The sequence below is a fragment of the Patagioenas fasciata genome, chromosome 3 (genome assembly GCF_037038585.1).
Source record: "Patagioenas fasciata isolate bPatFas1 chromosome 3, bPatFas1.hap1, whole genome shotgun sequence".
Classification (NCBI taxonomy): Eukaryota; Metazoa; Chordata; class Aves; order Columbiformes; family Columbidae; genus Patagioenas; species Patagioenas fasciata.
Genome location: NC_092522.1, coordinates 104,916,625 through 104,944,492, shown reverse-complemented (window position 1 = coordinate 104,944,492; position 27,868 = coordinate 104,916,625). Strand labels below are relative to the sequence as shown.

At 37.3% G+C, this 27,868-nt stretch overlaps 1 protein-coding gene across 1 annotated transcript in view; it reads right to left on the bottom strand.

The window, feature by feature from the left end:
- Positions 1 to 27,868, bottom strand: part of ACP1 (acid phosphatase 1) — a 261,957-nt gene that overhangs the window by 83,977 nt on the left and 150,112 nt on the right. The window lies entirely within an intron of this gene.

Genomic DNA, 27,868 nt, shown 5'->3' with positions numbered 1-27,868 from the left:
ATATTCCCATAAAGTTCTGGTATTTTGTACAGGAAATGGGAGCTTACTTTTCTTAATTTTTTTGCAGGGGCTCCGCAAGCAATTCACAGCCCCAGACAACCTCTATTATGTGTTGCAAGCCTATGACATTAAGTCATTCCTGATAGCTATTTGCCCAAACTGTTCTAAAAATGTAAGACCAGACTCTCAATTTTTTCAAATGCTTGATTGCCTTTTCATCTAGAAAGATTTCCCTTATGTCTGAAAGTTCTCAGTTTCACAGCAGACCAAGAAAGGCAATCATGGCACAGCACTGTAAGCCACCAGTGATTCAGAGGAAGCGTCTTCAAAAGCAAGGAAATGTTCAGCTTCCAGGGCTACTAAATCCATGATCCCCTGCAGAGATCATGCACGTAGTAGCACAGATATGCAGGAGAACTGCTTAACTCTGTTGGCTTTCAGATATGAGCATCTATCTGCTGAAATACAACAGAGGCTATCAGTTCATTCCAGATAAGTCAGAGACTATGCATGAAAGAGTAGCGATTTTCATTAATCACTGACCTGATCTGTATTCTAATCAATAATCAAACAGGTATGGGTCCTAGAATTCATTCCTAATAACTATAAAGGCCTCAGTTCCTTAAGTATTTGATCATCTACAGTAAAAAAAAAATATGATAACCTTATAGGAACACATATACAGGTCATCCCATTAATACTTTAATTAATAATTAATTCCTTTCAAAAGACAAAACAGTTGTTTGTCAAATCATTACTGCTACTTCTGTATTTTTTCTGTTTGATGAATATTAAACAAGACTTACATCTTATCCTTCTTGCTACTTAGCAAAAGCTCCATATGTCTTATATAGTCATTCATCACCTATACAAAAAAACCCCACTGATTTTAGCATAATAGTTTACTTACCCGTTGTTGACAATTATACTTTATTTTTCTTGCAGTGAAAGCATAATTAATTACAATAAATAACAAATTTAATAATGAAAATGCAATAAATTCCGTACAGTTACACCTGTTGAGCTGGTAAATATTGTCCATTAATACTCATTTTAAAATAGAAATTATTCCCTAGCAATGTGGATGTCTCTCCTGTGGATGTTTTCCTCCTAAACTTCCTATTTGAGACAAAAATATCAAAATTAGAAGATGAAGTAGAAAGTTAGAGCTCCATGTATATGACATGGACAGTGTTCACCAAAAATTTGATTGAAACCAATAAATTTCTTGGAGATGAATGAAAAATTAAATGTTACAGAAGTCCAGTTGATTTCAATGGGAATTTTGTCATAATGAAATGGAGTCTAGGGGAACATTTCAGCCTAGCAATTTAACATAAGTAGAGATGTAACTAAACTTTGTCTTTTCAGAATCCTGAAAGTTTGCAAATACCACCAGTAATGAGTAATTAGTTTTCAGACAGTTATATTTGCCATTTAAAAATCTGAATAAATGCATTTCATACTTTAAGCAGCTCAGTAGTTTATACTACACTTACAAAACACATAATAGTGTAAGATTTTCAATTACATGAATTGTCACTTCAGGGTTACTAGAAATAAAAGAATATTTGACATCCACTTTCTCAACATGCTGTGGATATTGCTGCCCAGCCTACAATCTCAGGCTTACCTGGAATTCAGTATGGGCTACTACATAGGTACAGTAAGCCTTTCCTTATAGGTTATGGGATTTAATGCTAGCTAACAGAGGTAGCAGTGCTCAAGGTTTTGACTTCACATCCAGTTTCCCTGTTGAGCTTGGTGAGGGTGTTACCATCAGTCTTACTGTGAAAAGCATCTGAGAGGACTCAAAGGAGCAGAGAGCACCTCTGTTAGCACTGACAACAGGGATGTTTCAGAGACTCCCAAAGATACTACTTTGCCTAATAATGATTAGCTATGTTTAGGGAAATATAGGGGTTTAATAATTTCTTGTGCATAATGTTTTTAAATACATGCTCATGGTGCCATACTCTTTGGCAGGAACACGTACTGACACCGTTGAAATCCAAATGCCCTTTAATTAAATAAATATCAATATCAATATCAATATAGTCCTGGCTGTTTGTGTAGAAAGAATATAGCACAAGATTCCAAACATCAAGTGTTTTAAGGGGAAAGGTGAAAATCTGAGAGAGTTTCTTTGTAGAATATTTGTTCTTTTAGGTAACTAAACTACTGAAGTGAACAGTTGCCTTCAGCAATACTTCCCTGCCCTTGCAAAGCATCCAAGATAGATGATAGGCCTGGAGTAGTGGCAACAGGTAGGACTCTCATTCCTAAAGCAGGATTAGAAAGATCCATCTTTATTGGGTAGAAAACCAAGAATTTTATCACAAAAAAACCAAAGGTTCTGACATTATTTTTCATTACATGCCAGAGTGAAAGCAAGTTCTTCAAACTGAAAAAAAGAGAGGCAGCTACAGGCCCACATGGCAATGCCTCCTCTTGTATTTCAAATATGACCGCCAGGTACTGGGCTAACAGGCTTTCTTCTAGAGGGACTTTCTTTATCTATTCCTTCTCTTGTGCTGTATTTGAAAAATCTCTAGGATGTAAGCTTTATAGAAAAGGATTTGTACTTGCAAAACATGAGTGACCATAGAATGAGCATTTTCCATTTTAAAAATACCACAGTTAGTCCCACCCAGCTGTAATCAATATGCTTATTACATAAAGGGTAATACCAGACGCTTACAGGTAGGAGGTATAGGTAGCTGGGTCTGTTCCCATCCAGTGAATTTAAAATCTAATAAGATTCTTTCCCAAATATTATATTTGCAAACAGACATAGAAACAAAACATCTTTCACAAATGCTCTTACATTTTCAGTTTCGTTATCTAGTTTTACACTTTCCAGCCAACACACTTTTAATTGAACTGATTAAACTTCTTCCCAGTAAAACTATTTATCCCTTTTAGAAAGCACACATCCCATGATTATGATCTCCTGGGACTGAGCTCTGACCATATGTGCAGGAAAGGCACAAGCTCCCCAGAATGGATGCAACCGCAGTGGTGACGGCAGATCTGTGTATGACACTGAGCATATGCCCTGCCTATAAGGTATATGCTACACCTGTTCTCCCTTCCCTGCCCTGGTAAACCCATCATTGTCCTTGTGTTTCCAAAAGTGTGGACCACACAGCCCTCCGGTATTCACACCAAGCACAGTGGTTACCTGCAGGAAAAACAAGTGACTGCTCAGTCATTGGTGAGGACACTTCGCTCTCTGAGCTTCAAGCTTCATGTTTTCAACAGCAACAGAGCTAATCCCCAAACATTATTGTGGCAAAATTTATTTTTAATTCAACAGGAGTTTTGTCTCAATCATTTTGTAGAAATTGACCTTATATTCCCAAAGTTTGGCACCAAAGTTTATGGTGTTTCTTAAACCAAGCTGCACCACAGCATCCATCAGCAGTGATTCATGGAGCTCCCCTTAGGTGGATGGCATGGAGCGTAGCCAGCACTGAATCTGCAGCTCTTAAATTAGCTACAGGGGTATGCTTACATCTCTGCTAGTAACTAAAACGAGTCAGATACCATTCTTTGACCCTGAGTACATGAGACATGATGTAGCTTGCAACCACGTGGCTAAAACTTCTTCCCCAAAGCAGGGTGATACTGTCCATGCAGCCCACTGGAACAGCCCTGGGGTATCTGCAGGCTGAGCTCAAGCACTCTCTGGGAAAATAGTGCCTGTCAGAGACCAAAATTATATTAAGTAGTGCACTAGCTTTAAATGCTGTAGATGATATCCACAGGACCAGAGATTGAGCTTAAGCCCTGTCCCTGTTTAGTTCACAAGCATCAACAAAGCCCAGCAAGGCCCAAATGGTGGAACAAAACTCCCTGTAAAATGAAGTCTGGAGGAACTGTTAATATCAGTTTACTTGTACACAGCTATGCAGATTTGTTAGTAAGTTCCAGATTCATTCAGTTGAAGCTAAAAGCTAATTATGTGTATGTTTACATAAAAGTTATATGTGACACTAAGAAATTAAATATTCACAATGACAACATGAAATAATTTTATTTATGCCTAAATGAAATGTTTAAAAATAAATGAACGATGTATTCTAAAAATTAAATACTTGTTTTCTCCAACCATGTCCCATAGCTTAGTTAAACAATTGGGAATGCTTCATTTTAACTTTGTGCATTGATTTCAGATGGCATTAATAAAATATTTCCTTTTACTGTAAATTATTAATAGCATTTGTTAACACTAACATGCATCCAAAACCTCACATCCATTCAATGTACCACCTCACCAAGAAATCAACAAGACTATTTCCCAAATGGTCTAACAGCAGGCACTTCTGCTAAAAATCTGCATTTTTAGTTATACAACAAATTCTAAATTCTTCCAGAACACTCCCATCTGCTCAGAAACAGCCACTCACATGTATTTCTTTGACAGATGAGGTTTCTGGTTTTCACTGGATTAAATAGTGCTTGCAGGAAAGAACTCCAACTGAAGACAATAGCTGTGGCTGTCCTTATATTTCACTTAGCCTGCAATACTTCCATTCATAAGTGTTAAATTGGAATTGCCAATATTAACTTACCAAAGAGCTGGCGGAAAAGGTTTATGTGCTATTTATCCTCAAGGGTCCAATTCAATCACAGCACTGTAAAATGTCACTGACCCACTTCATCAATTACTGAAGGCAGGCATGGGAGCTTTATATTCCTCCTGATCTTACCAGCCAAATATATTTTCTTTTTTATTTATGTGATAACCAGACTGCTCAAAACCAGACTGTTGGAAGGTTCTTTGTATTATAACAATTAAAAGTCCACTTCTATTGAGCTTAACTTCAGACTTAAGAAAAAGTTGGACATGAAATTGTTACATTCTGATAGACCTGTTAATTGCAAACTATGTAAATTGTTGGGAGACTTTGAGCTACAACTACGAAATACAGCTGAGATACTTTGGAACTGTAATATATTCAATATCAGAGTTTGTCATTTAAAAGTGATATTGCAAGATTTTTTAACCTGGAAGCTACAAAAATATTTTGTGGTCAGGTAGGAGGGCATTTTGTGAAGCATACATGCCTCTAAGGGAAAATCTGTTGACTATTTGCTTTCCAGAGGGCAATACTATTTTGCGTTTATATTATTTCATAGAATTCTTTCATGTTCTCATTTTTTGCCTGCAATTTTCAAAATGTATTTGAAATTCAAAAACAACGAATTCTTTTCAAATCCTGATTACACTGAGTGAAAAATTAAAAAAATTGAGATACACTTCAGACAATTGAAATACACTGGGTCTGCCTGGGGAATACATTTCTTGTGGAAGTTACAGCAAATAGAAAAAAAAAAAAATATCTTGCAGTTAAATAATCTGCTCCTGTCACACACACAGCAAGAGGTATTTTCTTATAGTGTATCCCAATGCTTTTTTTTCACCTTATTGACTGGAAAGATCACAGATTTAGACAGCATTAATTTTCTGTAATTCAACACCTAAAAGTAAGATGCATAGTTCAAGTTAATCATTGACACTTAGTAGAAAGACAAAAAGCATCTCTAGAGGATGATACATTCCATACTACGAGAGATGCCATTCTGTCATTCAGTGGCTATTCTCGTATTGATTATCAGCTGCATGAAACTGATCTCATACACATGACAGATATCATCTTTTTCCATGCCTAAAGTGCCTTTTCACACCTGAGCTTCCCTAGCTGCATGTGACTCTGAAGCTGCAGCCACTTCCCTGCACCACATGGGGTGTCCAACAGGTGACAGCAATCAGCAACATAACCAGCCTGGCCTCCTTTAACTGGCCATGGAACGCTGCCGCTAAGGAACAGGAAGGTGCTTTACTTGATGCAGCTCTGGGGTTACTTATGTGATGCTGAGGAGGCCAGGAGCTATATTGCTTCAGACAGGGGCAAGATGATGCATTGCTTTCACGTGTCTGAGGTACAAGTGGTCTTAGCCCAATGATGATGTAAGGTGACAATCACATGGGGATGTTTCTTCAGTTAAAATATTGGCTTCTGAAAGAAAGTAAATGCAAGGACCAAGAGAAAAATAAATAAATATTAAAAAAAAAAAAAAAGAAAAAAAAAAAGAATGAACAGCGATTCATTCATGACTGCTAAAAGAGTAGGGTTTTTCTTCCTCATCAGCAGTTAGGCAGGATGTTCAACAGCAACTGTTAGAATTAAACTACTGTTCATTGGTTGGATAAGAGAGTTTTCAAGTTTTCACTGCTGCCTGTTTAAATAGTGTGGGGTCATGTCAAAGAAAAAAACAGTTGTGCATTAAATGCTCTGGTTAAAAGAGTGGTAAGTCAAACAAAAGTTATTAATTTCATTAACATATTGAGAAAAGTAGTGTGCATGTTCCACATCGAAGTTGGACTCATTAATCATAATGGTCTCTTCTGTCATTACAGTCATATGTGACTATATGGCAGTTTATAATATGTCCAAAATTTTTTTCCATATTTTACTTTGATAAATATTTCTATGTCTACATGATTTCCAGTCATTATTATATACTTAATAAAATGCTCAGAACATGGTACTTAAATTACTTTATTAAAACCTTTAAAACTTTTAAAAAACAGGTCATGGTAGAAAAACACGGGTTTTTCCTCTAGAACTGAGGTTCAACATTTCTAATTGCATTGTAGACATTAACACATTTATGTGAAACAAAGTAACCAATGCAGCTTGGCTGTTTCAAATCTTGGTGTATAAGAGAATTAGAAGAAACTCTTTTTAAAGATCAGTGAAAGCAAAGCTCCACTTACTATAAAAATATCTGCTTTAGAAACTATTTATAGAAACCTTTCCTTGGAAACCAGATGGACATTATTAATAATATGGAAAGAAAGAACATGCCATTGAAGTGGAGGATATATTTCTGAAAGATTTTGAGTGAAGGAAAAAGCTAGATATAAAACATACTATCAGTAGCCACAACAAAGATGCAGGGGACAACATACACATCTTATTTGTCTTATTTCCTTCTAGAAAGGAAAATTCACGGTAAGCAGGGATAACAATTTTGAGAAGTTCATGTTGGCCAATTTAGTGGGCAGAAGAGATTAATGAAGATCCATCTCTGACTACCCCTCCTTTGTTCTTTCGTCCACCATTGACAACAAGCACTGTTCTCAAAGTTGTCACTATTTCCTGCTTTTGAAGATCTTTTTCTGCATAGGGATCATTGTTACAAAACATCCATCCTGTGACAGAGACAACCTTAGCCTTACTACACTTGAACGGCCACCATTCCTCTGTTACAAATGCAATGGCTTCATGGATGTCAGCACCTGCTCAAGACCACTGAGACACCACATCTCCTGAGCTCCTGTGCCTGAAATAGAGCCCCAGGTAGGGATTCCCACCCAGCTCTTCTAGCTGAGGGGGGCAGGCAACAGCTTAAGCTTTGAGAAGGTGTGAGATGCTCACAGCAGAACATGAAGGTGGAAACAGTAAGTTATAGCTGCTCAGCTGACAGGTGTGAACTTGTTAAACAAAGTTGTAATAGATCAAAGTCGTATTACATCTTCTAGTTCATCACTCAATTGAATGGGCTAGTTAGAGATGCACAGAAAGTGTAAAATACAGTTTAAAATTTGTATGTTGAATATTGGCTTGTACATAAATAAAAATCAGTACTAGGAACCAAATCTCTCCAAAGCTCTTTAAAGATCTCCTGATCTTCACTGTTAAGATCCAAGAGAAAAAACAAACAAACTAAAAAAAAGTCTATAAATTCTGGCCTTTCTTTCATCAGATGTATCAAGCTGACATGCAAAACTGAAGAGGGAGCCTGTGTCCAAGGAGAAAACATAACTGACCAAACTACTTTCAAACTGCTTTTAACTGTTCATTTATGCAAACAGTAGTTATTTAATATCAATAAATAGCAATAGTAAAAGTGCAGGTAGTCTAACAAAAAAATTGAGGTTTGAGTCAGGTAGAAGTTTTGAGCATAGGACACAAAATAGTAAAATCATATCTAAGGGGAAGCTATTTAGAGCCTTTGAACACCCCAGGAACTGGAAGAACCTGAGCCAGCAGCAAGCAATGTTTTCTTCCCACCGAGTCACTGTGGAGTCATTCAGGCTCTTTAAGTGATGCAGATGAATTACTGCAGGTCTGCTTTGAAGTGATTTAGACCTGTCTTTGAGCTAATGCGTTTGCAGTGAACATTATCGTAACACACTTCCAGAACTTCCAGTGTCAGTGCTGGCTATTTAGAGCTAGGAGAAGGATATCTGCTTGATATACCACGAGACTCAAGTCTTCAAGCATGAACTCATTTGCAATGCGACTGTCTTCATCAGCTGAGGAGAGCTGTAATAATATGGCAAACTCCCTGAAGCATTGTCCAACTTGCAATTCCTATTTCTTTTTATTTTCTAATGCCAGGAACACTCATCCATGAAATCTGAAGGACTACTTTTCTGATTTAGTATTTTTATACACCCTAATTTATGCTCTGACGTATAGAGATGTGAGTAAAATGTATTCGTGAGTAATGTAAATGTAACTGCATATTGTACTGAGGACTTACAAGATCTATTGTAACTGATGACAGTCCCTTTAGTGCATCCAAGTTCCTCATTGAAGCTTTCTGTCAACTAGAGTATGAAACAAATGGTTTTCTTTTTTTTTTTTTGCGTGCTTATTTCTGACTAAGCATTTGCTTTTATTGATCCCAAAGATCTAACAGCAGGAAATCACCAAACAAATAAAAAGAAGAATTGCTTCTGAGTGTGTTTCCAGACACTTGATGAATCAACATTATTATTTGTACAGTGTCCTAGGAGTGCACAATGCTTTACAGTGTTAACAGCAAATAATCTGACTTTGCCGACTGAATCCAGATGAAAGTAAGAGGTTTGACATTGAACTCTATTGGCATCAGATAAGTTGTGGAAAGAGAAGACACACTGTGCATAACAAATGAATATAGCCTTTTTAGCTTATGGAAAAAAAAAAAAAACAACAACAACATATAGCTCCTGTTTTAATGCTTTTTTGAATTATTTCAAAGCATTACATTAGGCATTTGAAATTGCATATGTTGTGAAGAGATGTAACAAAGGAATTTTAAAGTGAAAAAACAATTTATATCAGTTATTCATGATAGGTGATCATACAAGATTGTAAATTTATTTGTGTTGTGCAAGGAAACAAGCTTTGGAAGATTTTAGTAGGAAGATGTTTTAGCGCAGAATAGATGAAGGCTTTTCCTGTATAGGGATTTTGTCGTATACTATTTTATTAACCTTTGATGTCTCTTATAAATCATGCATTACAGCTTACGGGTTCTCTGAATCCAAATATTGAATTAATTCACTCTGTTGATACTAGGAATGATTGATTATGTTTCTGACATAACTGTTGAACAAAAAAAAAGTCATTGATATCCTTATTTTTTTCAAGAAAGACATGGAAAACAGTGGTGTTGCATCACTTAGAGATGTTGAAATGCTGTTCTTGTCAGTGAAAACTAGCTAGTTCCTCTGAATTTTCCATAGGCCTTCAACTATACTGGCACTTTTTATGATCTTTTGGCCTGTATTTCCAACCAGGGCAAGCTCTGGCTCCTTTCTTTTACCATCTCTTCTTAGAAGCCAAAGCTCATTTCAATTTTCTGTCTAACTAAAATCTTTCTGTCAGTATAGAACTCTGATAGCTGAGTAAAACAACTGCCACTGTGAGAAATGTATCAAAAGAGAATGTTTACTTAACATACCTAATCTTGAGCTTGTCCATAACTGAGCAAGGAGATTCCACCTGGACTTCATTAGAGTAGAGCAACAGAAAACACTATGTCTTCCTTGCATGTCCCATTCTGACCTCTCCTCTGCTGGAAGTGACTAAAGCAAAGCTATTCTCCACTGCTGTAAGGCACCTTTGCCACTCCACTAGCTTCCGAGGAGTCTCACTAAATTCTTTTGAGTCCCACAGAAACTGCACTCTATCTGATACCTCCATGTCTTCCTGGTTTAGAACAATTATTTTGGTTCTTGCACACAGAAATGTCTGCAAAGGGATTTTCCTAGAAGTGAACATAGACAGTATACATTCCTCAGAACATCTTTATATCTTCATTTGTATTAACTTCACCTTAGGAAGAGCTGTTTATTGTGAACTGTTAACCACATATCATATTTTTCTATGCTATTGGTCTAGACTGAAGGTGTCAAATTCAAAACAGTTCATTCCACTTACAAAGCTGCAAGTAATTTTCATAATACATTTTTTACATTAATCCAGCTCTATCAGACATGAATCATGGATGGATTAAACTAATCTGTCACAAGTTCTTAATGGTGACAGAGAAGACAGGGTGAGGAGGCAGTCATGGGGGAAGGTGAGAAGTTCAGTTGTTAGTTATACAATAATATGAGGCTGAGACAGAAGTTGGATAAATCAAACAACTTACATCAGAAATTACAGAAGAGTGTAAAATAAATAAAAAGTTAATATTAGAAAATAAAACAGAAAGGAACTTAGAACAGAAGCTCAAGGCAAACATTCTTAGAAAGATACTAAAAAAATAGAAGGCACTGGATAAGCCACTAAAAGAATAGTCAGAATGTCAGGACAAGATCATGAAAAGAATGAAAGCTCAAAAAATATGAGCAGGGAAGAGAAAGTAAGGAATGTAGCCAAAGTGGGGGGGGGGGGGGAAATCTAAAAGAAAAGTTCTGACTTCTCTGTGGCACAATTTAAAACTTTAGCCGAAATGACTAAATGGGAGCTTAGGGGACCTCCAGCAATGGAGTGGAGATGAACAAGAAGTGAAAAAAGGAAGTAGCAGGGAAGAGAGGAAAAGTTCAAAAAATTTGCAATAAAGAGTAACATGAAGTAGTGCACACAATATATGTGTCTTTGTGGGAATTAACATGTGATATTGCACCCAGCCCATGACAGCAAGGTGTGAAGAAAAACACAAAACTACAAGGGACTATGTCAAGAATCTCATTATAGGAAAGTCTCTATATTATTCTCAAAATTTGTGTCTGCCATCTCAGGTTCCCTGTTTTCTTCTAAATAAAATTTATCAACACTTACCTTGCCTTTCTTTTGGACCTAACAGCCATTTTCTCTATGCTTTCTTGTGTTAAAAATATAGGAACTAATTTCACAACATTGAAAAAAAAATTATAATTACATATGGAAGTTACACTACAACTTACAAAAAGTTTCCTAAAATATGTTTTCATCAATAGAAAAAAAGCTGATTCTGGGGTTGCTTCTTAAAGCGGTTGGTTGTGTTTCTATGTAAATCAATATAACACAATTTCTTCCTTTCCATCGGTGAAGTTATTTGTTTTTGACATGAACAAAAGATGATTAAGAATATAGAATCATAGAATGTCCTGAGTTACAAGGGACCAACAAGGATCATTGAGTCCAACTCCTGTCCCTGCATAGAACAACCCCAAAATACAGACCATGTGCCTGAGGGGATTGTCCAATTGCTTTTTGAATATTGTCAGGCTCGGGGATTAACAAAGTTAGTTAATTTGTGTCATATATGTGCCCTTCCTCATGGGATAACATTGCAAACTAAAGAATTTTAAAGTCTGATAGCTACTTTAAAAAACATACAAATAATATTCAAAACTGATAGCTAGGATCACTAAGTATTTGAATACTTATATTCTTAAAAATGAGGTCAATTGTGTCTTAATATCTCTTACCACTCTGATATTTTACATAGTTTTTATGCCACCTGGTGGTCAAATATTTAGTAGATTCATAATGAGTGAAGCGTCCTTATAGCACTGGCAGACTGTCTTGGCTGTAAGATGGATATTGCAGTTGTGTCATGCAAAGGATGGCTGCCCAGGACAGACTTGCTCAATGAGGAACTGTCATCCACATAAACTCCCTCCAGAACACAGGAAAGAGAGCAACACTGTGTTTACTGAACTTCCCAAATGACAATATAACTGTTAGAAGGTCTATCTAGTAACCCCAGCTACATTTGATAAGTTCTTCATTCTACTCCTGTTTATTCTCACTTGTCACTGTGGCTTTACTTTATGTGACTTGCACCACCACAGGCAGCTCCCACAAGTCCCACAATTAACCATAGATCAAATTTCTTCCATTTCTTCCTGAACTGAGAGAAAACTCTAATAGCAGATGGTATCTTAGAGTGTAACACACATTCCTGAAGACATTAGGAAAATAATTCTCTTTCTTCTGTAAATGTAAAGCACCTGTTTGGGACAGATGAACACCACCAACAAAGCCAAGTCTACCTTCAGCTCCGTAAGAATAGAATAATTACTGCATTAGGTTAGACTAGAGATCCAGCTGGTCTAATATCCTATTTCTGGTATGGGCTGGCACCACAATTATGCAGTTGGGTTTCCTATACTTGCACGGTGGAAGGACACACCAGCTACCTGAATACCTCTCGTGACTATTCCAGATTCCTCATTTTAAACAATTGGTTCATTAATTATTTTTTTTCTTTTTAATGGGTTACCTCCCAAATTTATTTGTTGTATGATTTTTGTGCTTCCCCTCCTCAGACTGTGCAAGGTGTTTTAGCTACAGTAAGCCCATTATTCAATACAGTCAACAGGGGAAATGCTCAAGGAATGAACATTATAAGGAAACAGAGTAAATACAGACCGATTCCTCCTTGATATATCTCCCAGCTCTAAAGACTTTCTGAGTAGAGGGGTTATATTTGTATCACTATGTCAAACAAACAAACAAACAAACACATAAAATCAGACTTTTCTTTCTTTCACTAGACTCTTTCTAGGCTACCAGGATTTATTTCTTCTTAATATAATTGTTTGAAGTTCTATGAATGGCTTTTGCCATAAATGTTTCTACAAGATCTAAGATGACTTCCGGCGCATTCCTGTTGAGCGCCTCCTCACTGGGAAGTAAGGCAATACAGCTTGTCATTAGAAATCTCAAAATGTCATGAAGTACTACTTGGCAGGATGTGAGAGAGAGGAACATGTAAAAATATTTAATAACACAGAAGATTTTCTATTTGTGGAGTGATAGTAATACTTTGTATTTACATACTGCAATTCTATCTTGTTTAGTAATATTAGTTTAACCTCCTGTCACTCCTGTTAGTATTAGTATAATTTTTCTTATGTCATAAGTGAGGAAACAAGCTGAAAGAGAGCAAATAGTCTGCCTTTAACTGTTTTGGTGAACATAAGACAGAATGAAAATTAATCCAGCACCTTAATCCCAGTCCTGTGCCTTACATACAGGACAACGCTCCTGCCAAGGATAACATACTATTCCCACGTTGTCAGGCTTTTTATCTGACACATAGTATGTTTGAAATCTATTAAAACTTGTAAATCTTAATGACTGAAACAGTCATTGTCTAGTGGTGGTAAATTAATATAATGCTTGTCATATGATAATACTACATTCTACATTCTAAATTAATATATACTACCTTCTTTGTTTTGTTGGTTTCGGCTAATAAACCACAAACACCATCTTCATCTTCTGTTTGCAAAGCTGGTTAGGCCCTCAATATCAATGTCTTTTCAATAAATACCCCTTTCTTTGACCTTAAGAAACGCTGAAGCATTAACCAAAACAGACAGAAAGATAACTGCCTTCTGATCAGTCTGGACAAACAGACCTGTCTCTGTGTTTGAAGAATACATCCAAGTTTATGCCATGTGAAGAAGATTATACACTTAAAAAATAATCTTACTTGCTCAGACTTAATAAAGAAGTTTATTCTCCTTTCCCACTGTCTTTTAGTTTAAGTTGCTGATGCTGGACTTTTGTCTTATTGGAGCGATTTTCTGCCAGAACTGTCTCAGGCATCCACTTCTCTGATTTTTGTTCTGTCTCACAGGAACATTCTGGACATAGTGGTGGGTGACAAAAAATAAAGCAACAGTTTCTTTGAATCAGGTCCCTAAACCAAGAACACAGACTTATTTTAATATAACTTAATTTTAATTGTGAAGTGTCATTAAGTCTACAGAGAATTCAGATGTCAAAATGTCAGTTTGTTAACCTTGTTGCAGCAATTAAACTATATTTTGTCATCTACAACAATTGAAAATGGTTTATTTTGCCAGCTGTTCACAGAATTGCAGGCAGGTGTTTCTTCATCAACTCATAGAAGTTTAAATGTTACAGCAAAGCTTGGATACTACAAAGATTTACATATTACAGTAAATTTTACATTATTTCTGGTCTGGACTTGGGAGAAGTCCTTGAACAACAAGTATCACCAGATGACTCTGCTCCGTTTCTAACATGTCCAGTGTTGAGATACCAGTAGATTGCCTAACCTGTTGCTGCACCTGGGAAGAAAGTGGGAGCTGAATAGGATGTGGAAACAACTATCTCTATAGGCTTTTTTCTTTTATGTGCAGGCTTTGGGAGTGTAGGAATGGAGAAAACAAGACATAAATGAGGGGATGGACGGCTTAGAAGACATATCTTTTCAGTTATCATTTTTAAGACTAGTTATATTCAGTATTAATAATATTATTATATAACAATGGTAAAATTATAATTAATAATTGTATTAATTATAAGTAGATCTGAATTAATTTTTTTTCTGCTATGATCTCAACAAGAATATTAGAAATCTGCAAAGATATTGGGTAACAGTGAATCCCATGTTCACATTTGCTTACCTGAACAGATATAATTTAATTTACTTATGTTTTGGTTTTGTCTTTCACTAAGATATATACATTTTCGTCTTTGCGTTATTCAGTATACATTGGGCCAATTGTCTACTTTGTTCCAAACTCTACTAACATATTATGGGTCTGACAACAAAACCAATATACTGAGAAACTTGGCATGCTATATCAATATTAACCTCTCTTTATGATATCAAAAGAAATGTGTATATCTACATAGCAGTTACTCAACAATTCAGTGGAGCACAGAGAGGCCTTATTAATTCCTTTGATACCTCCTGCACAGCATTCTTTTTTGTGTTTTAACAGATTGAAATTTCAAATAGTTGTGGTAAAGCATGCTGCTGCCTTTTCATTTACATGGAAGTTAACTGCACAGATTGTGATTTACTTAGATGCAGTTAAATGTAATCCAGTATCATTGAGATAAGGTAAATCATGGCAGTACTCCTCTGGGATCAAAAGTAAGCTCATGTTGTGTTTCATTCCATAGTTTGTACCACAAAAAAAATCTGAGGTAAAAAGTTGCATTCTTCATGGCATCATGGAGTAGCAATTTGGTTTTGGCAATAATTTTCTGAAAGTCCCAGACCATTAAAGTATTTGTTGTGCAACATTGACAAAGGAACAGTTTAATGTTATTGGGAGCTGAAGAACTGAAGCTTAATGCACTACTTTTTGGCTTGGCGGAACAATTATGGTGTTTTTCATTTTGGTATAAAGCCTCTTACACCAAAAAAACTGACCAATATGCTGTGATAGGCAGGACAAGAACTTAGTTAGAAACCTTGAGGAACACAAAATCACAGAATGTCAGGGATTGGAAGGGACCTTGAAAGATCATCTAGTCCAATCCCCCCGCCGTAGCAGGTAGAAATTTACTACGCTGCTACTTATTCCAAATGAATGCAGACATCCTGATCTGCATGAAGACTTTTGTTTCAGTCTCCAAGTTCTACACTCCCAAGTTCATTCTCAGCTTCCTTTAGAAGGCTAAACCTCAACTCTGTCTGCAGTGACATCTGCAACATAAATTTGCAGAAGTTATTGGAGAGAACAGGGGAATTAGTGTAAAAACTGTGAATGTCTGATGTATGTGCCAAGCCCCTTATGAAGTTCACTGATAGTTCTCTAGTGACAGATTTGATTGTGTGTTGGATTGTAGCTGTCTGTTACAGAGCATTTTTATTGATTAGGACCAGAGTGGTGACTTGTGCCATAGGTATCTAGAGTAATAGACAGTGTCATACACATTTAAGAGTCAACAGATTCAACTGTTACCTTGAAGAGTATCTTGCAAGTGCTACATAAGGAAATTGGTGAAAATTCTTAGATCATTTGCTTTCCTCTTCCACTTAAAAATAGGTATAATTTTTCCAATGTTAATAAAAATGTCAAAAAAAAGGTTATGTGCCAAATTATAGAGTAGGTTGAAGGGAAAAGAAAGGCTTCAGAGAGAACTGATATCGAAAGATTCACTAATATGAAAGAGATGACTGATCTGAGACCAACAAACTCCAGCCTGCAGTTATAACTTCCTCTTAGTTCTCAATCACTCATAGTTTAGCTAAAGATGGTGAGATCATAGTGAGTCTGCTAATATAAAACTGCTACCGTGAAATGGCCACAAACTTGGTGTAACTTCCCAGAATGGCCATGTACTATTTCTTCATTCCATATGCATTCCTTTTTTTGTAAAACATGACCATCCTAACTAAATGTGTTTCTCACAGCGAGCACCCAGCTGGCTCCAGGGATAGTTTTTTCTAGCTCACAGAGTTTCAGAATACTGGTTCTATCCTACTCTGAAGAGAACAGGAGAATAAAACACTGACCTTATCTTTAGCATACTTTCCCAAAGTTCTCACTAAAAATTAACAATAATCTAATTATCTCTGTTTTATGCATAATTGATTTTATGTGGGAATATAAGAATTAGTTATCTAGACAGATTATTGGCCCTCTAAATATTGCAAGAAAGATTAATTGTCTACAATGGCAAAGGCTGTGCTACAACTAATTTATTTTCCACTGCCATCCTTAAATATTAAAAAATGAAGGTAGCTGTATTAAGATAAATCCAGCACTGCAATAGATCCCCCAGATATAACAGGGTATTTTGGTATCCCTCAAACGTATGAAGTTCATCACTAAACTTTAGCTCTTCGTTGCTTTACAATGATCACCATATCTTTCTCTAAATAGGTGATAAGGTAAACTTTAGGCTAGAAAGATTTCAAATCCCAGGCACCGTTCAAGATCCAGAATCTAGTATTTCTTATATTCCCAAATTAATTTGAGAGTCTCTCATGATCTCAAATTCCTTTTCCCGAGGACACCAGCTTCCAACCAAACATCAATAAAAAGGAAACAGCACAAGAGAAAGCATTTGTCCCAGGCATCATTCAGTAGAGCAAGTTGTGTATTTAAAAGAACCTAGTGCCACTACAAATAAAATTCTGTGTGACCCCAGTTTCATCTGCATCACTCTGATATGTGTCAGTATAGTCACCAATCTTTTCCTAGCCCACCTATAACCAAACTCACAGGCTACAGTAATTACATAGTGAAAACTATTCCAAAGTGAGCCAGAAATAAGAAAAAGGTGAAAAGAAGGTGTAATCTTACTTTGTTCAGATATCAGATTAAGAAAATACCTCTGCTGAAGACAAAAATTGTGAAAGCATGAAATAACTTCTGAAATAAGAGAAGAAAATTATTGGCTACTGTCCTTCTAGCTGAATACTACTGGTGCAATGGATTACTTGCTTTTACAATAGCTGAAGATCTTTTTTGAGGTCTCCCAAGGACTTACATAAAAAATGTCACAAATATACTGGCACCTGATATGTCACATGGAAAGGAAAAAATGTCAGAACACAAAGAAACGTCAAATTGGCTCAGAATCCCTTCATGGAATAACAGAACCACTGAAGTTGGACAGCAGCTCTGGAGATCGTCTAGTCCAACAGTCTAAGAGCAAGGTCAGACAGAGCAGGATCCAGCTGAGTTTTGAATATCTCTGAGGACGAAGATTCTAAACCTATTCTAGTATTTGACCTCCTTCACAGCAAAAATATTTTTTGTTATTTTTAAAGAGTATTTCTTGTGTTTCATTTTCATAGAATCATAGAACAGTCCAGGTTGGAAGGAACCTTGAAAGTCACCTGGTCCAGCATTTCATAGTAAAGGGACCTTAGATGAGATTATCTGACAATCTGTCCAATTGCCTCTTGAAAACCTGCAGTGATGAGGACTCTCCATGGGGAGATCATTCCAGTGCTTTATTTATCTTACTGTAAAAAAATTTTTCTTAGATCATGATGAAAAATGCTTGTGTGCCTTGCTTCTTGTTCTTTCCTTGTATGCCACTGAGAAAATTCTGACTGTCTCTTTTACTGCCCACACACTATCAGGTCTTTATATACTTTGATAAGATCTTCCTGAGTCTTTTCTTCTCCAGCCTCAATCTAGGATAAATCCTAGGTTCTCTAGGAACAATCGCAGCTCCCTCAGCTTTTCTTCATATGAGAGATGCTCCAATCCTTTCATCGTCTTTGTGGCCCTTCATTTGAGTCTCCAGTATGTACATATCTCCTCGTGTGCTGGGGAGCCCAGAACTGGACACAGTACTCCAGTTGTGGACTCACCAGTGATGACTGGTGGGAAGGATTGCATTTCTCCACCAGCTGGCAATTGTCTTCCTAATGTAGCCACGAGGCTGTTTGTACTCTTTGCTGTGAAGACACATTGCTGCTTTGTGTTCATCTTGGTGTCCATCCAGATGCCCAGACTCTTTCCTGCAAAGCTGCTTTCCAGCAGGTTTGTGCCCAGCCTGTATTTTGCACATCTCATTTCTGAACCTCATGAAGTTCCTATTGACTCATTTTTCTAGCCTGTCCAGGTCCTGCCGAATGGCAGCACAACCCTTTAGTGTATCAGATAACCTTTTCAGTTCTGAATTACCTGAAAACTTGCTGCGGCTGGGCCCTGCCCCATCATCCAGGTCATTAATGAAGATATTAAACAGGACTAGCTCCATTATTCACTCCTGAGGTACACCACTGGTCTCCAGATGGATTTCATGCTGCTGATCACAGCCCTTTGAGCCTGACAGTTCAACCTGCTTCTAGTTCATCTCACTGTCCACTTACCTTCTGACCTTTATCAATTTGTCTACAATGATGTTATAGGAGACAGGTTTGTTTGAAGGTTGCACTACTATGGCAAATATAAGATGGAAAGTTCATTTCAGCCCAGCAGCTACAATACCATGAAACTGGTACCCGATGCAGCTGTACTGTGTAATTCACACTTCAGCTTCTAGGAGGAAAATACCAGAGAAACACAAACAATGCATAAAGTTGCATCAGGTATATTAAAACTTCTTCCTGTCTGATGGAGTCCAACGTTCAATCAGATATTCCCTCCCATCCAGGAAAAGCCACCCTGAGACTGTCTGGCAGATAACTCTGAATGGCAACAATCTCGTGATTTACATATCACTTCTCCTGTTTCTTGACTCTCCTTTTGGCCATCTCACCTCTCCATTTCCCTTCCTCCATCCCAACCTTCTTCCAAATTAACTTTTCCCTGATTTCCAGCCACTGGTCCCAGTTTTGCCACATTCCTGGTACAAAATGCTTTATATAGCAGAAGTGATATCATCTCCTAGGTAATGCTGGCCTTGCAAGAGTCTGCTGCTGTGAAGGTCCCCAAGACTCCCCTCCAATTTCCTGTGAAGTATGGCCATTTTTTACATAAACCCTTTAAACACCTGTGAAATCCAGCAGTGATCACGGCACCCGGTAACTTTGGTTAGCTTCCCACACTGTTATCTGTCATGGCCAACTATGTTTCATTTCATGATCAGTAGTTCTTCACATCCTCTTCAGTTAACCTCAACTGAAGACCTTGTCAGAGGCCTCATCATCTGCTGGCAGCTCTAACTCATGCTAGGGAGAAATTTCCATTATTTTTAATATGAAATATGAACAGAGGTCTGTAACAGAGAGTAATGATCTTTCTCTGTCTCCTATAAATGGATATGTCTGATTTATACCCACCTCTTGATAGCTGCACAAATCCAGTTCTTTAATATAATTTAACTAATTTCTACTTTCCCATGCTTAAGGCAGAATTATGAGGAATAATTAAAAAATACTTTGTACTCTGTTTCAAAAAGGTCAGCACAAAAATTTCAGAGGGATTGTCTCTGTCCCATTCTCCTTTTAAAATCAAAATGGCACAGGGTCATAGGGATTTCTCTGCATGGGAGCTGTTGTGATGGGGTTTTTTTGGTGGAATTTAATGTGCTTGCATAAAATTGCAAAGGGCATATCTTGCCATATCCTGTTCTTGTGATTCTGTGGTTACTCTTCTCATTTTATCTCTGTTTTATTAAAATTAAATGTAAGCATTTTTCTTTGCCAGATGGTAAACATTAAAATATTTCTAATAAAAAGACATAATGAACAAGTTTTTATTTACCATTATTTACTGAACAAGAGGGATGGGAAGAGGACTGAGAGACACAGGAAATATGATCACATATATCTCACTTTCTCAGAAAACTCAACTAAGAATGACATAATATATTGCCATTGCAGCTGGCTTTTCCCCTCGGTTTTATATCACTATTTTTTAAAATTAAGTGTCCTGTTATCCAAATTACTGCTGACACTAAAATACATGCTATCCATATTTTCTTGTAGCCAGAACCAGGACTGAATGATTCATTCTCATGACTCATCACAACTCTTTTTTGCACACAGTGTTATCATTCACTCAATGATTAACATAAAAAGTGCAGTTGTCTCCCTATTCTGATAGAATCTTCTTGCTAAAGATTTTAATTATTCTCTTTCAAATTATTTTACTTTTTTCCTTGGATTTGGCTTTATTGGCAGCAGAAACAAGAGTAATTAAAGAGTAAAAGCTCATCTTTCAATCTTTGCAGATAAGCCTGATCAAAAAGACACAGTCTCCATATATAGTGTGACCTTCTAGTAAAAAATGTCAAGAGTTACCAGTATTTTTATTTTTTTTTTTACACAGTTCTAAGGCCTAAATTAATGCCTGGATTAAGCACACTGTTATATACCCACAGCAGAGCAGCATCTCTCAGTACCGTTATCCAAGCAGGAACTCCTAGAAATACTGAAATACCTCCAGTCCGATACAGAAAAGTCATACAGCAGCTTTCCTGATGAAAGACTATATGGTGCACCTGGGACCCTTACTAACAGTGGGATTTATGTTCTGGTCTCCTACAGATACTCAGGAAAGCAAAAGAGAAAATAAATCACCTTCAGCCACCTGGGCAACTAGAAGATCTACTCGGATCAGGAAAGCAGGTCCCAGACGTTATATTTTCCCTGTGATTTCATGTGGAACATTATCACACTCAGCTACTTACTCAGAAGGATATTTAACAGGAATTTCCCTCCAGAGGAATTGCTCATGACAGTGTGTGAGATAAGAGATATCTGAAGACTGGTGAAAGGGATTAATCTGTATTGAGTGTACAGTATGAGAAAATGGAAGTGCTTGAGAGGAAACCCGAGAAATCATGAAATGGTAGGAGGTGGTAGAATGAGCTAATTGTTTTCCTCAGTGCACAAATTACTACGGCCAGTCACAGGAAAAGGGTTTGCTTAGGTAAACAAAGACTCACAAGTATTCAATAACTGTTTGCAGTAGCTTCTTACTATAAAGAAGCCAGAACTGCCCAGGAGCAGTGGGTGGTAACAAACCATGCAGCATGTGCTGGGAAGGAAATGAATGCAGCCTTTGCAGTAGGTCTGGTTGCAGACAAGCCACAGGGATTTAAAAAACATTGTCTTCTGAACAGTGTACATGCTACTCTGGAGACCACTATTGTGACCTTAAACCTTGAAAATGGCAACCCATTTGTTTTGTCTTGTCAGTATGCAGAACTAGCCTATTAACAGCTGAGAATGTTTTGAGAAATAAAAAGTTGTTCAGTATATGCTAGCCCATGAGCACAGTCTTTCTGTGAGATTTCTAACAAAAGGCAAAAAGCTCATTAACTAAGTTCATTTGAATCTATCTAAAGAATTTCAGTTCTAAATAAAGTCTTTATAAATAAATCTAAATAAACACAGCTGTGATATTTTGGAGAGTAATGTTCTTTCTGTGCCTTCTTAGTGGCACAGACAAGATCATATCAGTATAAGAGTTTAAACTTGTCTTGCTAGAAAGTGGCAATTAAACCAAAGGTTTTACAAAACATCTCAAATGACTTTGCCTGTCCCATAGTGCTCCCTGTATTGCTAGATCTGCTACAGATCTGCAAGGGGACATAAACAACTTTGACTGCCTTTTCTAGGGGTATGTCTATGGTGCAAGCTCCACCTGCCAGTGCTCTAAGCCAAACAGTTCCTGTATTGCCGTAGGTGGTGCTGTGCTGAGTCCAGGCTCCTCAGTCCTGCAGAGGCAGAAGACATCTGATGCCACTTTTGACCATAGTAAGAGGGCTGAGGAAATGGCTAAATCTTGGCCAGATCTGCCTGTTAAGTTATAATGGTGTATCTGTGGTCAGATAACATCACGTACTCCAGCTCTTTTGTACTGCATGATGGAACTCTGCAAAAACGCTGACCATTAAAGTCATGCCAACCATAAATGTTACTCTGACGTAATTCATTGTATTCTTGGAATAAAATGCTCCAAATGACAATACATTTGCTAGTTTTAAATGTCACCAAAATGTCCATAGCATCTTGAGAAAGCATTTATACATCATTTTCATTCATTATAAAATAAAGGAAGCTTTCTTTATAATGATTTTGAGGTAAGAACTTGATCCAGCTAATACAATTGTGGAGGTTATTTGTTGATTTTATAAAAAAATAAGGTACATTTTGGCTCTGGAATTGCCAAAGATTTTTTTTTTTTTTCAATCTCGGTATATAATGTGCAGAAAGTTAGTTCAAAATTCCTGGATATTGCCGATGTTAAGCCAAAAATTCGCTACACAGCTTAATCCTATCAAGATAAAAAACTCTATCTGCTTGGAAACCAAGATCTTTGTGGCTAGAGAGAAGATATCTGTCAGGAACAATGTAATAGTAGATAATATTAATTCAGCTACCTCCCGTTTAGGGGACAGAATAGTTAATTTTGAAGCCTTTTTGTTTTCTCCGTAAGGTATTATATAATATTAAATTACATGATAACACTGCCAGAGTACAGGGAATACACTATGAATTTCCAAAGACCGAATAGCTGAGTGATTTCCTTTAATTCCCATAACTTTCAAACAAGGTCATGGTTACTTGACACTACAGCTCAGTTGAAAGGAACAGTTCAAATGGGTCAACTGAGTAAGCATGTTAAGGGAAGAAAATGCCTCGATCATTTATTTTAAACTTGCCAATACCAGTTCTGTGTATTTCTGTCTAGTATTCTAATACATGGGCAGAATTAGCCATAACAATAACACACCAACATCTCTCTTAGCTTGTAGTAAAAAAATCTGAAAATGTGCAGTTGGTCTCAGTAACATGGATCACCTTCCAATTAAAGAAATGAAAACATGCAGAGTTCAGAGTAATTAAGATCATGTCATTTTTAAAGTCCCAATGCTTTCCAGAGACCTCTTGTTCTCTGGCACCCATCTTGCTTTAGCTGTTTCTCAGACTTGGTAATGTGCTCACAGGTTTCTTACACAAACATCTAAGAACATTAAAAAATTTGTGTGATGGAATTACAGAAAACAAAAATGGTTTCTTCTGTGACTGAGACGAGATATAAGAAAACTCCAGAGAACGACAGGTGATGCAGAAACTGGAGAAATCCTGAAGGCAGAGGATCTCTCTCCAGTGACTTAACGGACTGTACATCCCTGAGGGTAACGTTTGCTAGATGCTTTCGCATGCTGGATGCTTAAATGTCAGAAATTACAACTGATTCACAAGGTTACCTATATTGTCTGCAGCTCCTATATACTGAAGGAGCAATGTGCCATCAGAGTGGAGTAAGACTATCAGAATTTGACACTGAGTCAATGCATAAGGGTTAGGATGGTTGGTAGACACTCCTCTAATCTTGCGAAACCCACCAGCTGCCAAGAATACTATGACTTGAACACTAGATATTCCCAACTCATTATCTGGTTTTCCCCAGAGAGGATCATATTGTGTGCTATACGTTTGAATTTCAGCTTTTCCCACCTAAGTATTCAGTTATAAATTTCATATTTCTGTCAAACAGAAACAAGGAGAAAAATTAAATTAGACAAGAGAAGGATATATGACAACAGAAGAGTAACTGCTTGAGGCAACTGAGTTAGTTAGCTTGTTCCTTTGATTTATTAAATAAATCAGCTCGTATTCCTAACCTAAACATCAATTTTATTTTGCTTACTTTGTCTCATATTGATGAGTTCACTGATTATTCTGAAATATCTCCCCTAAATCTCCCTAAAGGTTTAGAAATACTAAAGGGAAATAAATCAATGACAACATGCCAATGTCCATCACAATGGGTGCTGTTCTAATTCATTTGATACAGGTCAGCTCATATCATGAAGTTGGAAAGTTGACATTGATTTAATTAACTGCAGCACACTGTACTGTTTTAAAATGAGATATTCTTTCCATGTCTTAGATATACAATTTATAGCATACCCAAAGCAAAAAGTTACAATTATAACATTAGAAAAGACTATAGAGAAATTGACTCACTGAATAAAAAACTGCATCCAGTTTATTTTGATTGAAGAGAGGTAGAGACGATCTCACTGAGAGCTAACAGAATCAGACGGTAGCAATGATGAAGTGATTGATTTTTGTTGCTAATTTAAAACACATAGAACAAAGCAGAATACAAGTGCTCTGAATCTAAATCCACAAAAATTACAAGGGACAAAAAAAAAATAAATCATTCATTAAATCAAAATCTAGAAAGAGAAATAGTAACATTAATTGTGATGCCCAGCCAGACTTGAAACACCTCTGTTCTTCACTTATTTTAATACTGTTCAGTTGATGTTCAGGTCTGAGCCCAGAGTGTACGTTGCCACCTTAGCTGGTTTCCTTAGCACTGGAAGAAGTCAGTGAGAGAAGAAATAAACACAAAATTGCAACCAAACCTCAGCTGTGAAAGCAAAAATCTCAGCCAGGGAAGAGCCCTGTGTGACCCCCTGGTTGAATGGTCTCCTTCAGGATGTGTCCATCATTTCTGTGCTGTGAGTAGGTACTGATACAGAATCATAGAATTACTTAGGTTGGAAAAGACCTTTAAGATCATCGAGTCCAACCTAACACTGTCGAGTCCACTAATAAACCATGTCCCTAAGTGTCACATCTACGTATCTTTAAATACCTCCAGGGATGGTGACTCCACCTCTTTCCTGGGCAGCCTGTTCCAATGCTGGACAACCTTTTCAGTGAAGAAACGTTTCTTAATATCCAATCTAAACCTTTCCTGGCCCAACTTGAGGCCATTTCCCCTCATCCTATCACTTGCTATTTGGGAGAAGAGACCAACACCCTCCCTGCTACAGCCTCCTTTCAGGTAGTTGTAGAGAGTGATAACATCTTCCCTGACCCTCCATTTCTCCACACCAAACAACCCCAGTTTCCTCAGCTGCTTCTCCTAGGATTTGTTCTCGTGACCATTCACCAATGCAGCTTCTTTGATCTCCTTTGACACACTCCAGCACCTCAATGTCTTTCTTGTAGTGAGGGGCCCAAAACTGAAGATAGTATTTAAGATGCAACCTCACCAGTGCTGAGTACAGAGGGCCAATCACTTCCCTAGTCCTGCTGGCTACTCTATTCCTGATACAAGCCAGGATGCTTTTGGCCTTTTTGGCTACCTGGGCACACTGCTGGCTCATCAGCACCCCCAGGTCCTTTTCCACTGGGCAGCTTTCCAGCCACTCTTCCCTGAGCTTATGGGGATTACTCAGAAAAATGTACTTCTAGAGCATCACCTGAGCCACTCCAGGGAAAGCTGTAGGACACCCGCGACATGCATTTTTCCTCCCTCTCCTCGTGTAATTCCATTCTGTCCTCCCCCAGGAGTATGAGAAGAGGGAGCAGAAACTAAACCAGAGCTTAGACCTAATTCACCACTTTTTAGGCTGTGCACTCATGTTAGAGGGCACAAGCAACCTGTAGCCAGGCCCCTGGCCACAGCTGCCACTGTGGAAGTATATGGTCGACTGGAGCCTGAGATGGTGCATCTTCCACATTCCTGCAAGTCTGCCTTTCCTCCTTGGTGTTGCAGCCAGCTGCTGCCTGCTCTGGGAGTACATATGGGGTTACCTCCTCTAGAGATAACCTAAAAATACTTCAGTCAGCATGGTGACACTTAGTGACACTGATGACACTGAGGCAAACTGACTGCCAACCACAGTGCACAAACAGTGAATTATGCCTCCAGAGAACATGCAAATGGTTTGACATGTACCTGCAGGGGCAGACATAAACTCGCGCTTTAATCCACAAGTATAAAAAGGGACAATGACATTTCTATAACAGAACCCACACGCTCATCAAAATAAAATGAATAGATTCAAACCAACAACTATGGCTCGTTCAAACCAAAAATGTATGTTCAAAATGAGATTCTCCCCTAAATATTCACTGGTTCTAGTTCTACATTTTTTAGTCCAGTGAAAATCTGGGGTTTATTTCACTGTAAGACCCACTTTTTACTTCAGGATGTAGGTGAATTAGCCTCAGAGTTTTTCAATACCTGCAGAATTATAATTCCTTTTTCTGTTCCCACTTTAAAATAAAAATCAGGAATTGTTATTACCAGTATCCCTGGGGCTCATTGATTCATAATCAGGGATAATGAAGAGACATAAAAAGCAGACATAGAGTATTTAGTTTTTTCCTATCAAGGCTGTCTTGAAATCAAATAATTCAAAATCAGAAAGAAAATTGTAGCATGACTCAAAGTATGTTTCTCCCATCTGTTTTCTGGAATACGTTAGCTTTTATTGCAATTTTCTTTATTTCCTCTTGTAAGGTTTTGTAACTTTAAAATATTGGAAGTATCCAAAACTACATGTACAGCAGAAGAAAAATAAATTAATACCAAATGTAACACACACCCCCTCAAAAAACAAGGAAACAACTGATTTTCTACTGGAAATAGAAAAAAAAAAAGGCACTAGTATTTTTCAGTCACCTTCCTCCTTTTAGCTGCATACACACATCTGACACACACACACAAGCACACACACATATACAGAGTGTTAACCTGTATCTATCGGAAATATTTATCAGGGCAAGTTGGATTTTCTAAGACAACATTAACACAGTTTAAAACTAATGAGATGGGAGACAAAGTAAACATGAGAAATGCATAAAATCATGAACTTGATGATGTCAAACATCTAACTTCAAACCCAGTCTTTTTAAACTGATAGAGATTTACTCCATATTTATACCATTTTAATGGATCTTTAAGGACTGATGATTACTGCAGCTAATTACTCAGGTTGGAACAATCAGGATGCACTAAATTCAGCAGCATGAAGCAGTCCAGTGTTGGCTTGGCTAGAGACTGGGCTCAAGAGTAGAGATAACATAAACAAAGACCATTCAGACTTGCATTATCTTGCCGTGTAACTTCTTGTTCACTGTGAGGAGAAGCCATTTTAAGCAAATGAGGAAAATGAGCGCTTGAATGAATTTTTGAGAGGCATAACAGATACTTGCAGTAAAATGGAGTTTCGTCCAAAGAATTACTTTGTTGTCAGATTGGAACTGCTTTTATTGCCTCTGTGAAAATCCTCAAGGTTGTTTTAAGCCAATATGTAACAATAGATATCTTGTAAAAGTTTGCAGGCTGCCAGATAGGTTTCAAACCAGTTAAATTTCAAAAGCCGTAAAAATAATATGTTTAAGAAATATGTTTAAGTCTACCTATTAGCTTTGAGATAAGAAAGGAATAACTGAACATACACAGTTCATGCTGCCTACATGTACAACATTTGACAAAGTATTTTCATCAGATGGTGACGCTTTGGAAGAAAAGGAGTTGGTAAGACAGAATGGATGAGACATATCTCTTTGTTCCAGAGGTGTAAAGTCTTCAGATAGCACAACAGCATGCAAGTTGAACTGTAACTCTCTGGTGATTTGCAGGTATGTAAAACACAATCAACAACAACCCCTGCCACTACATGGGTTGCTACAGAAGCAG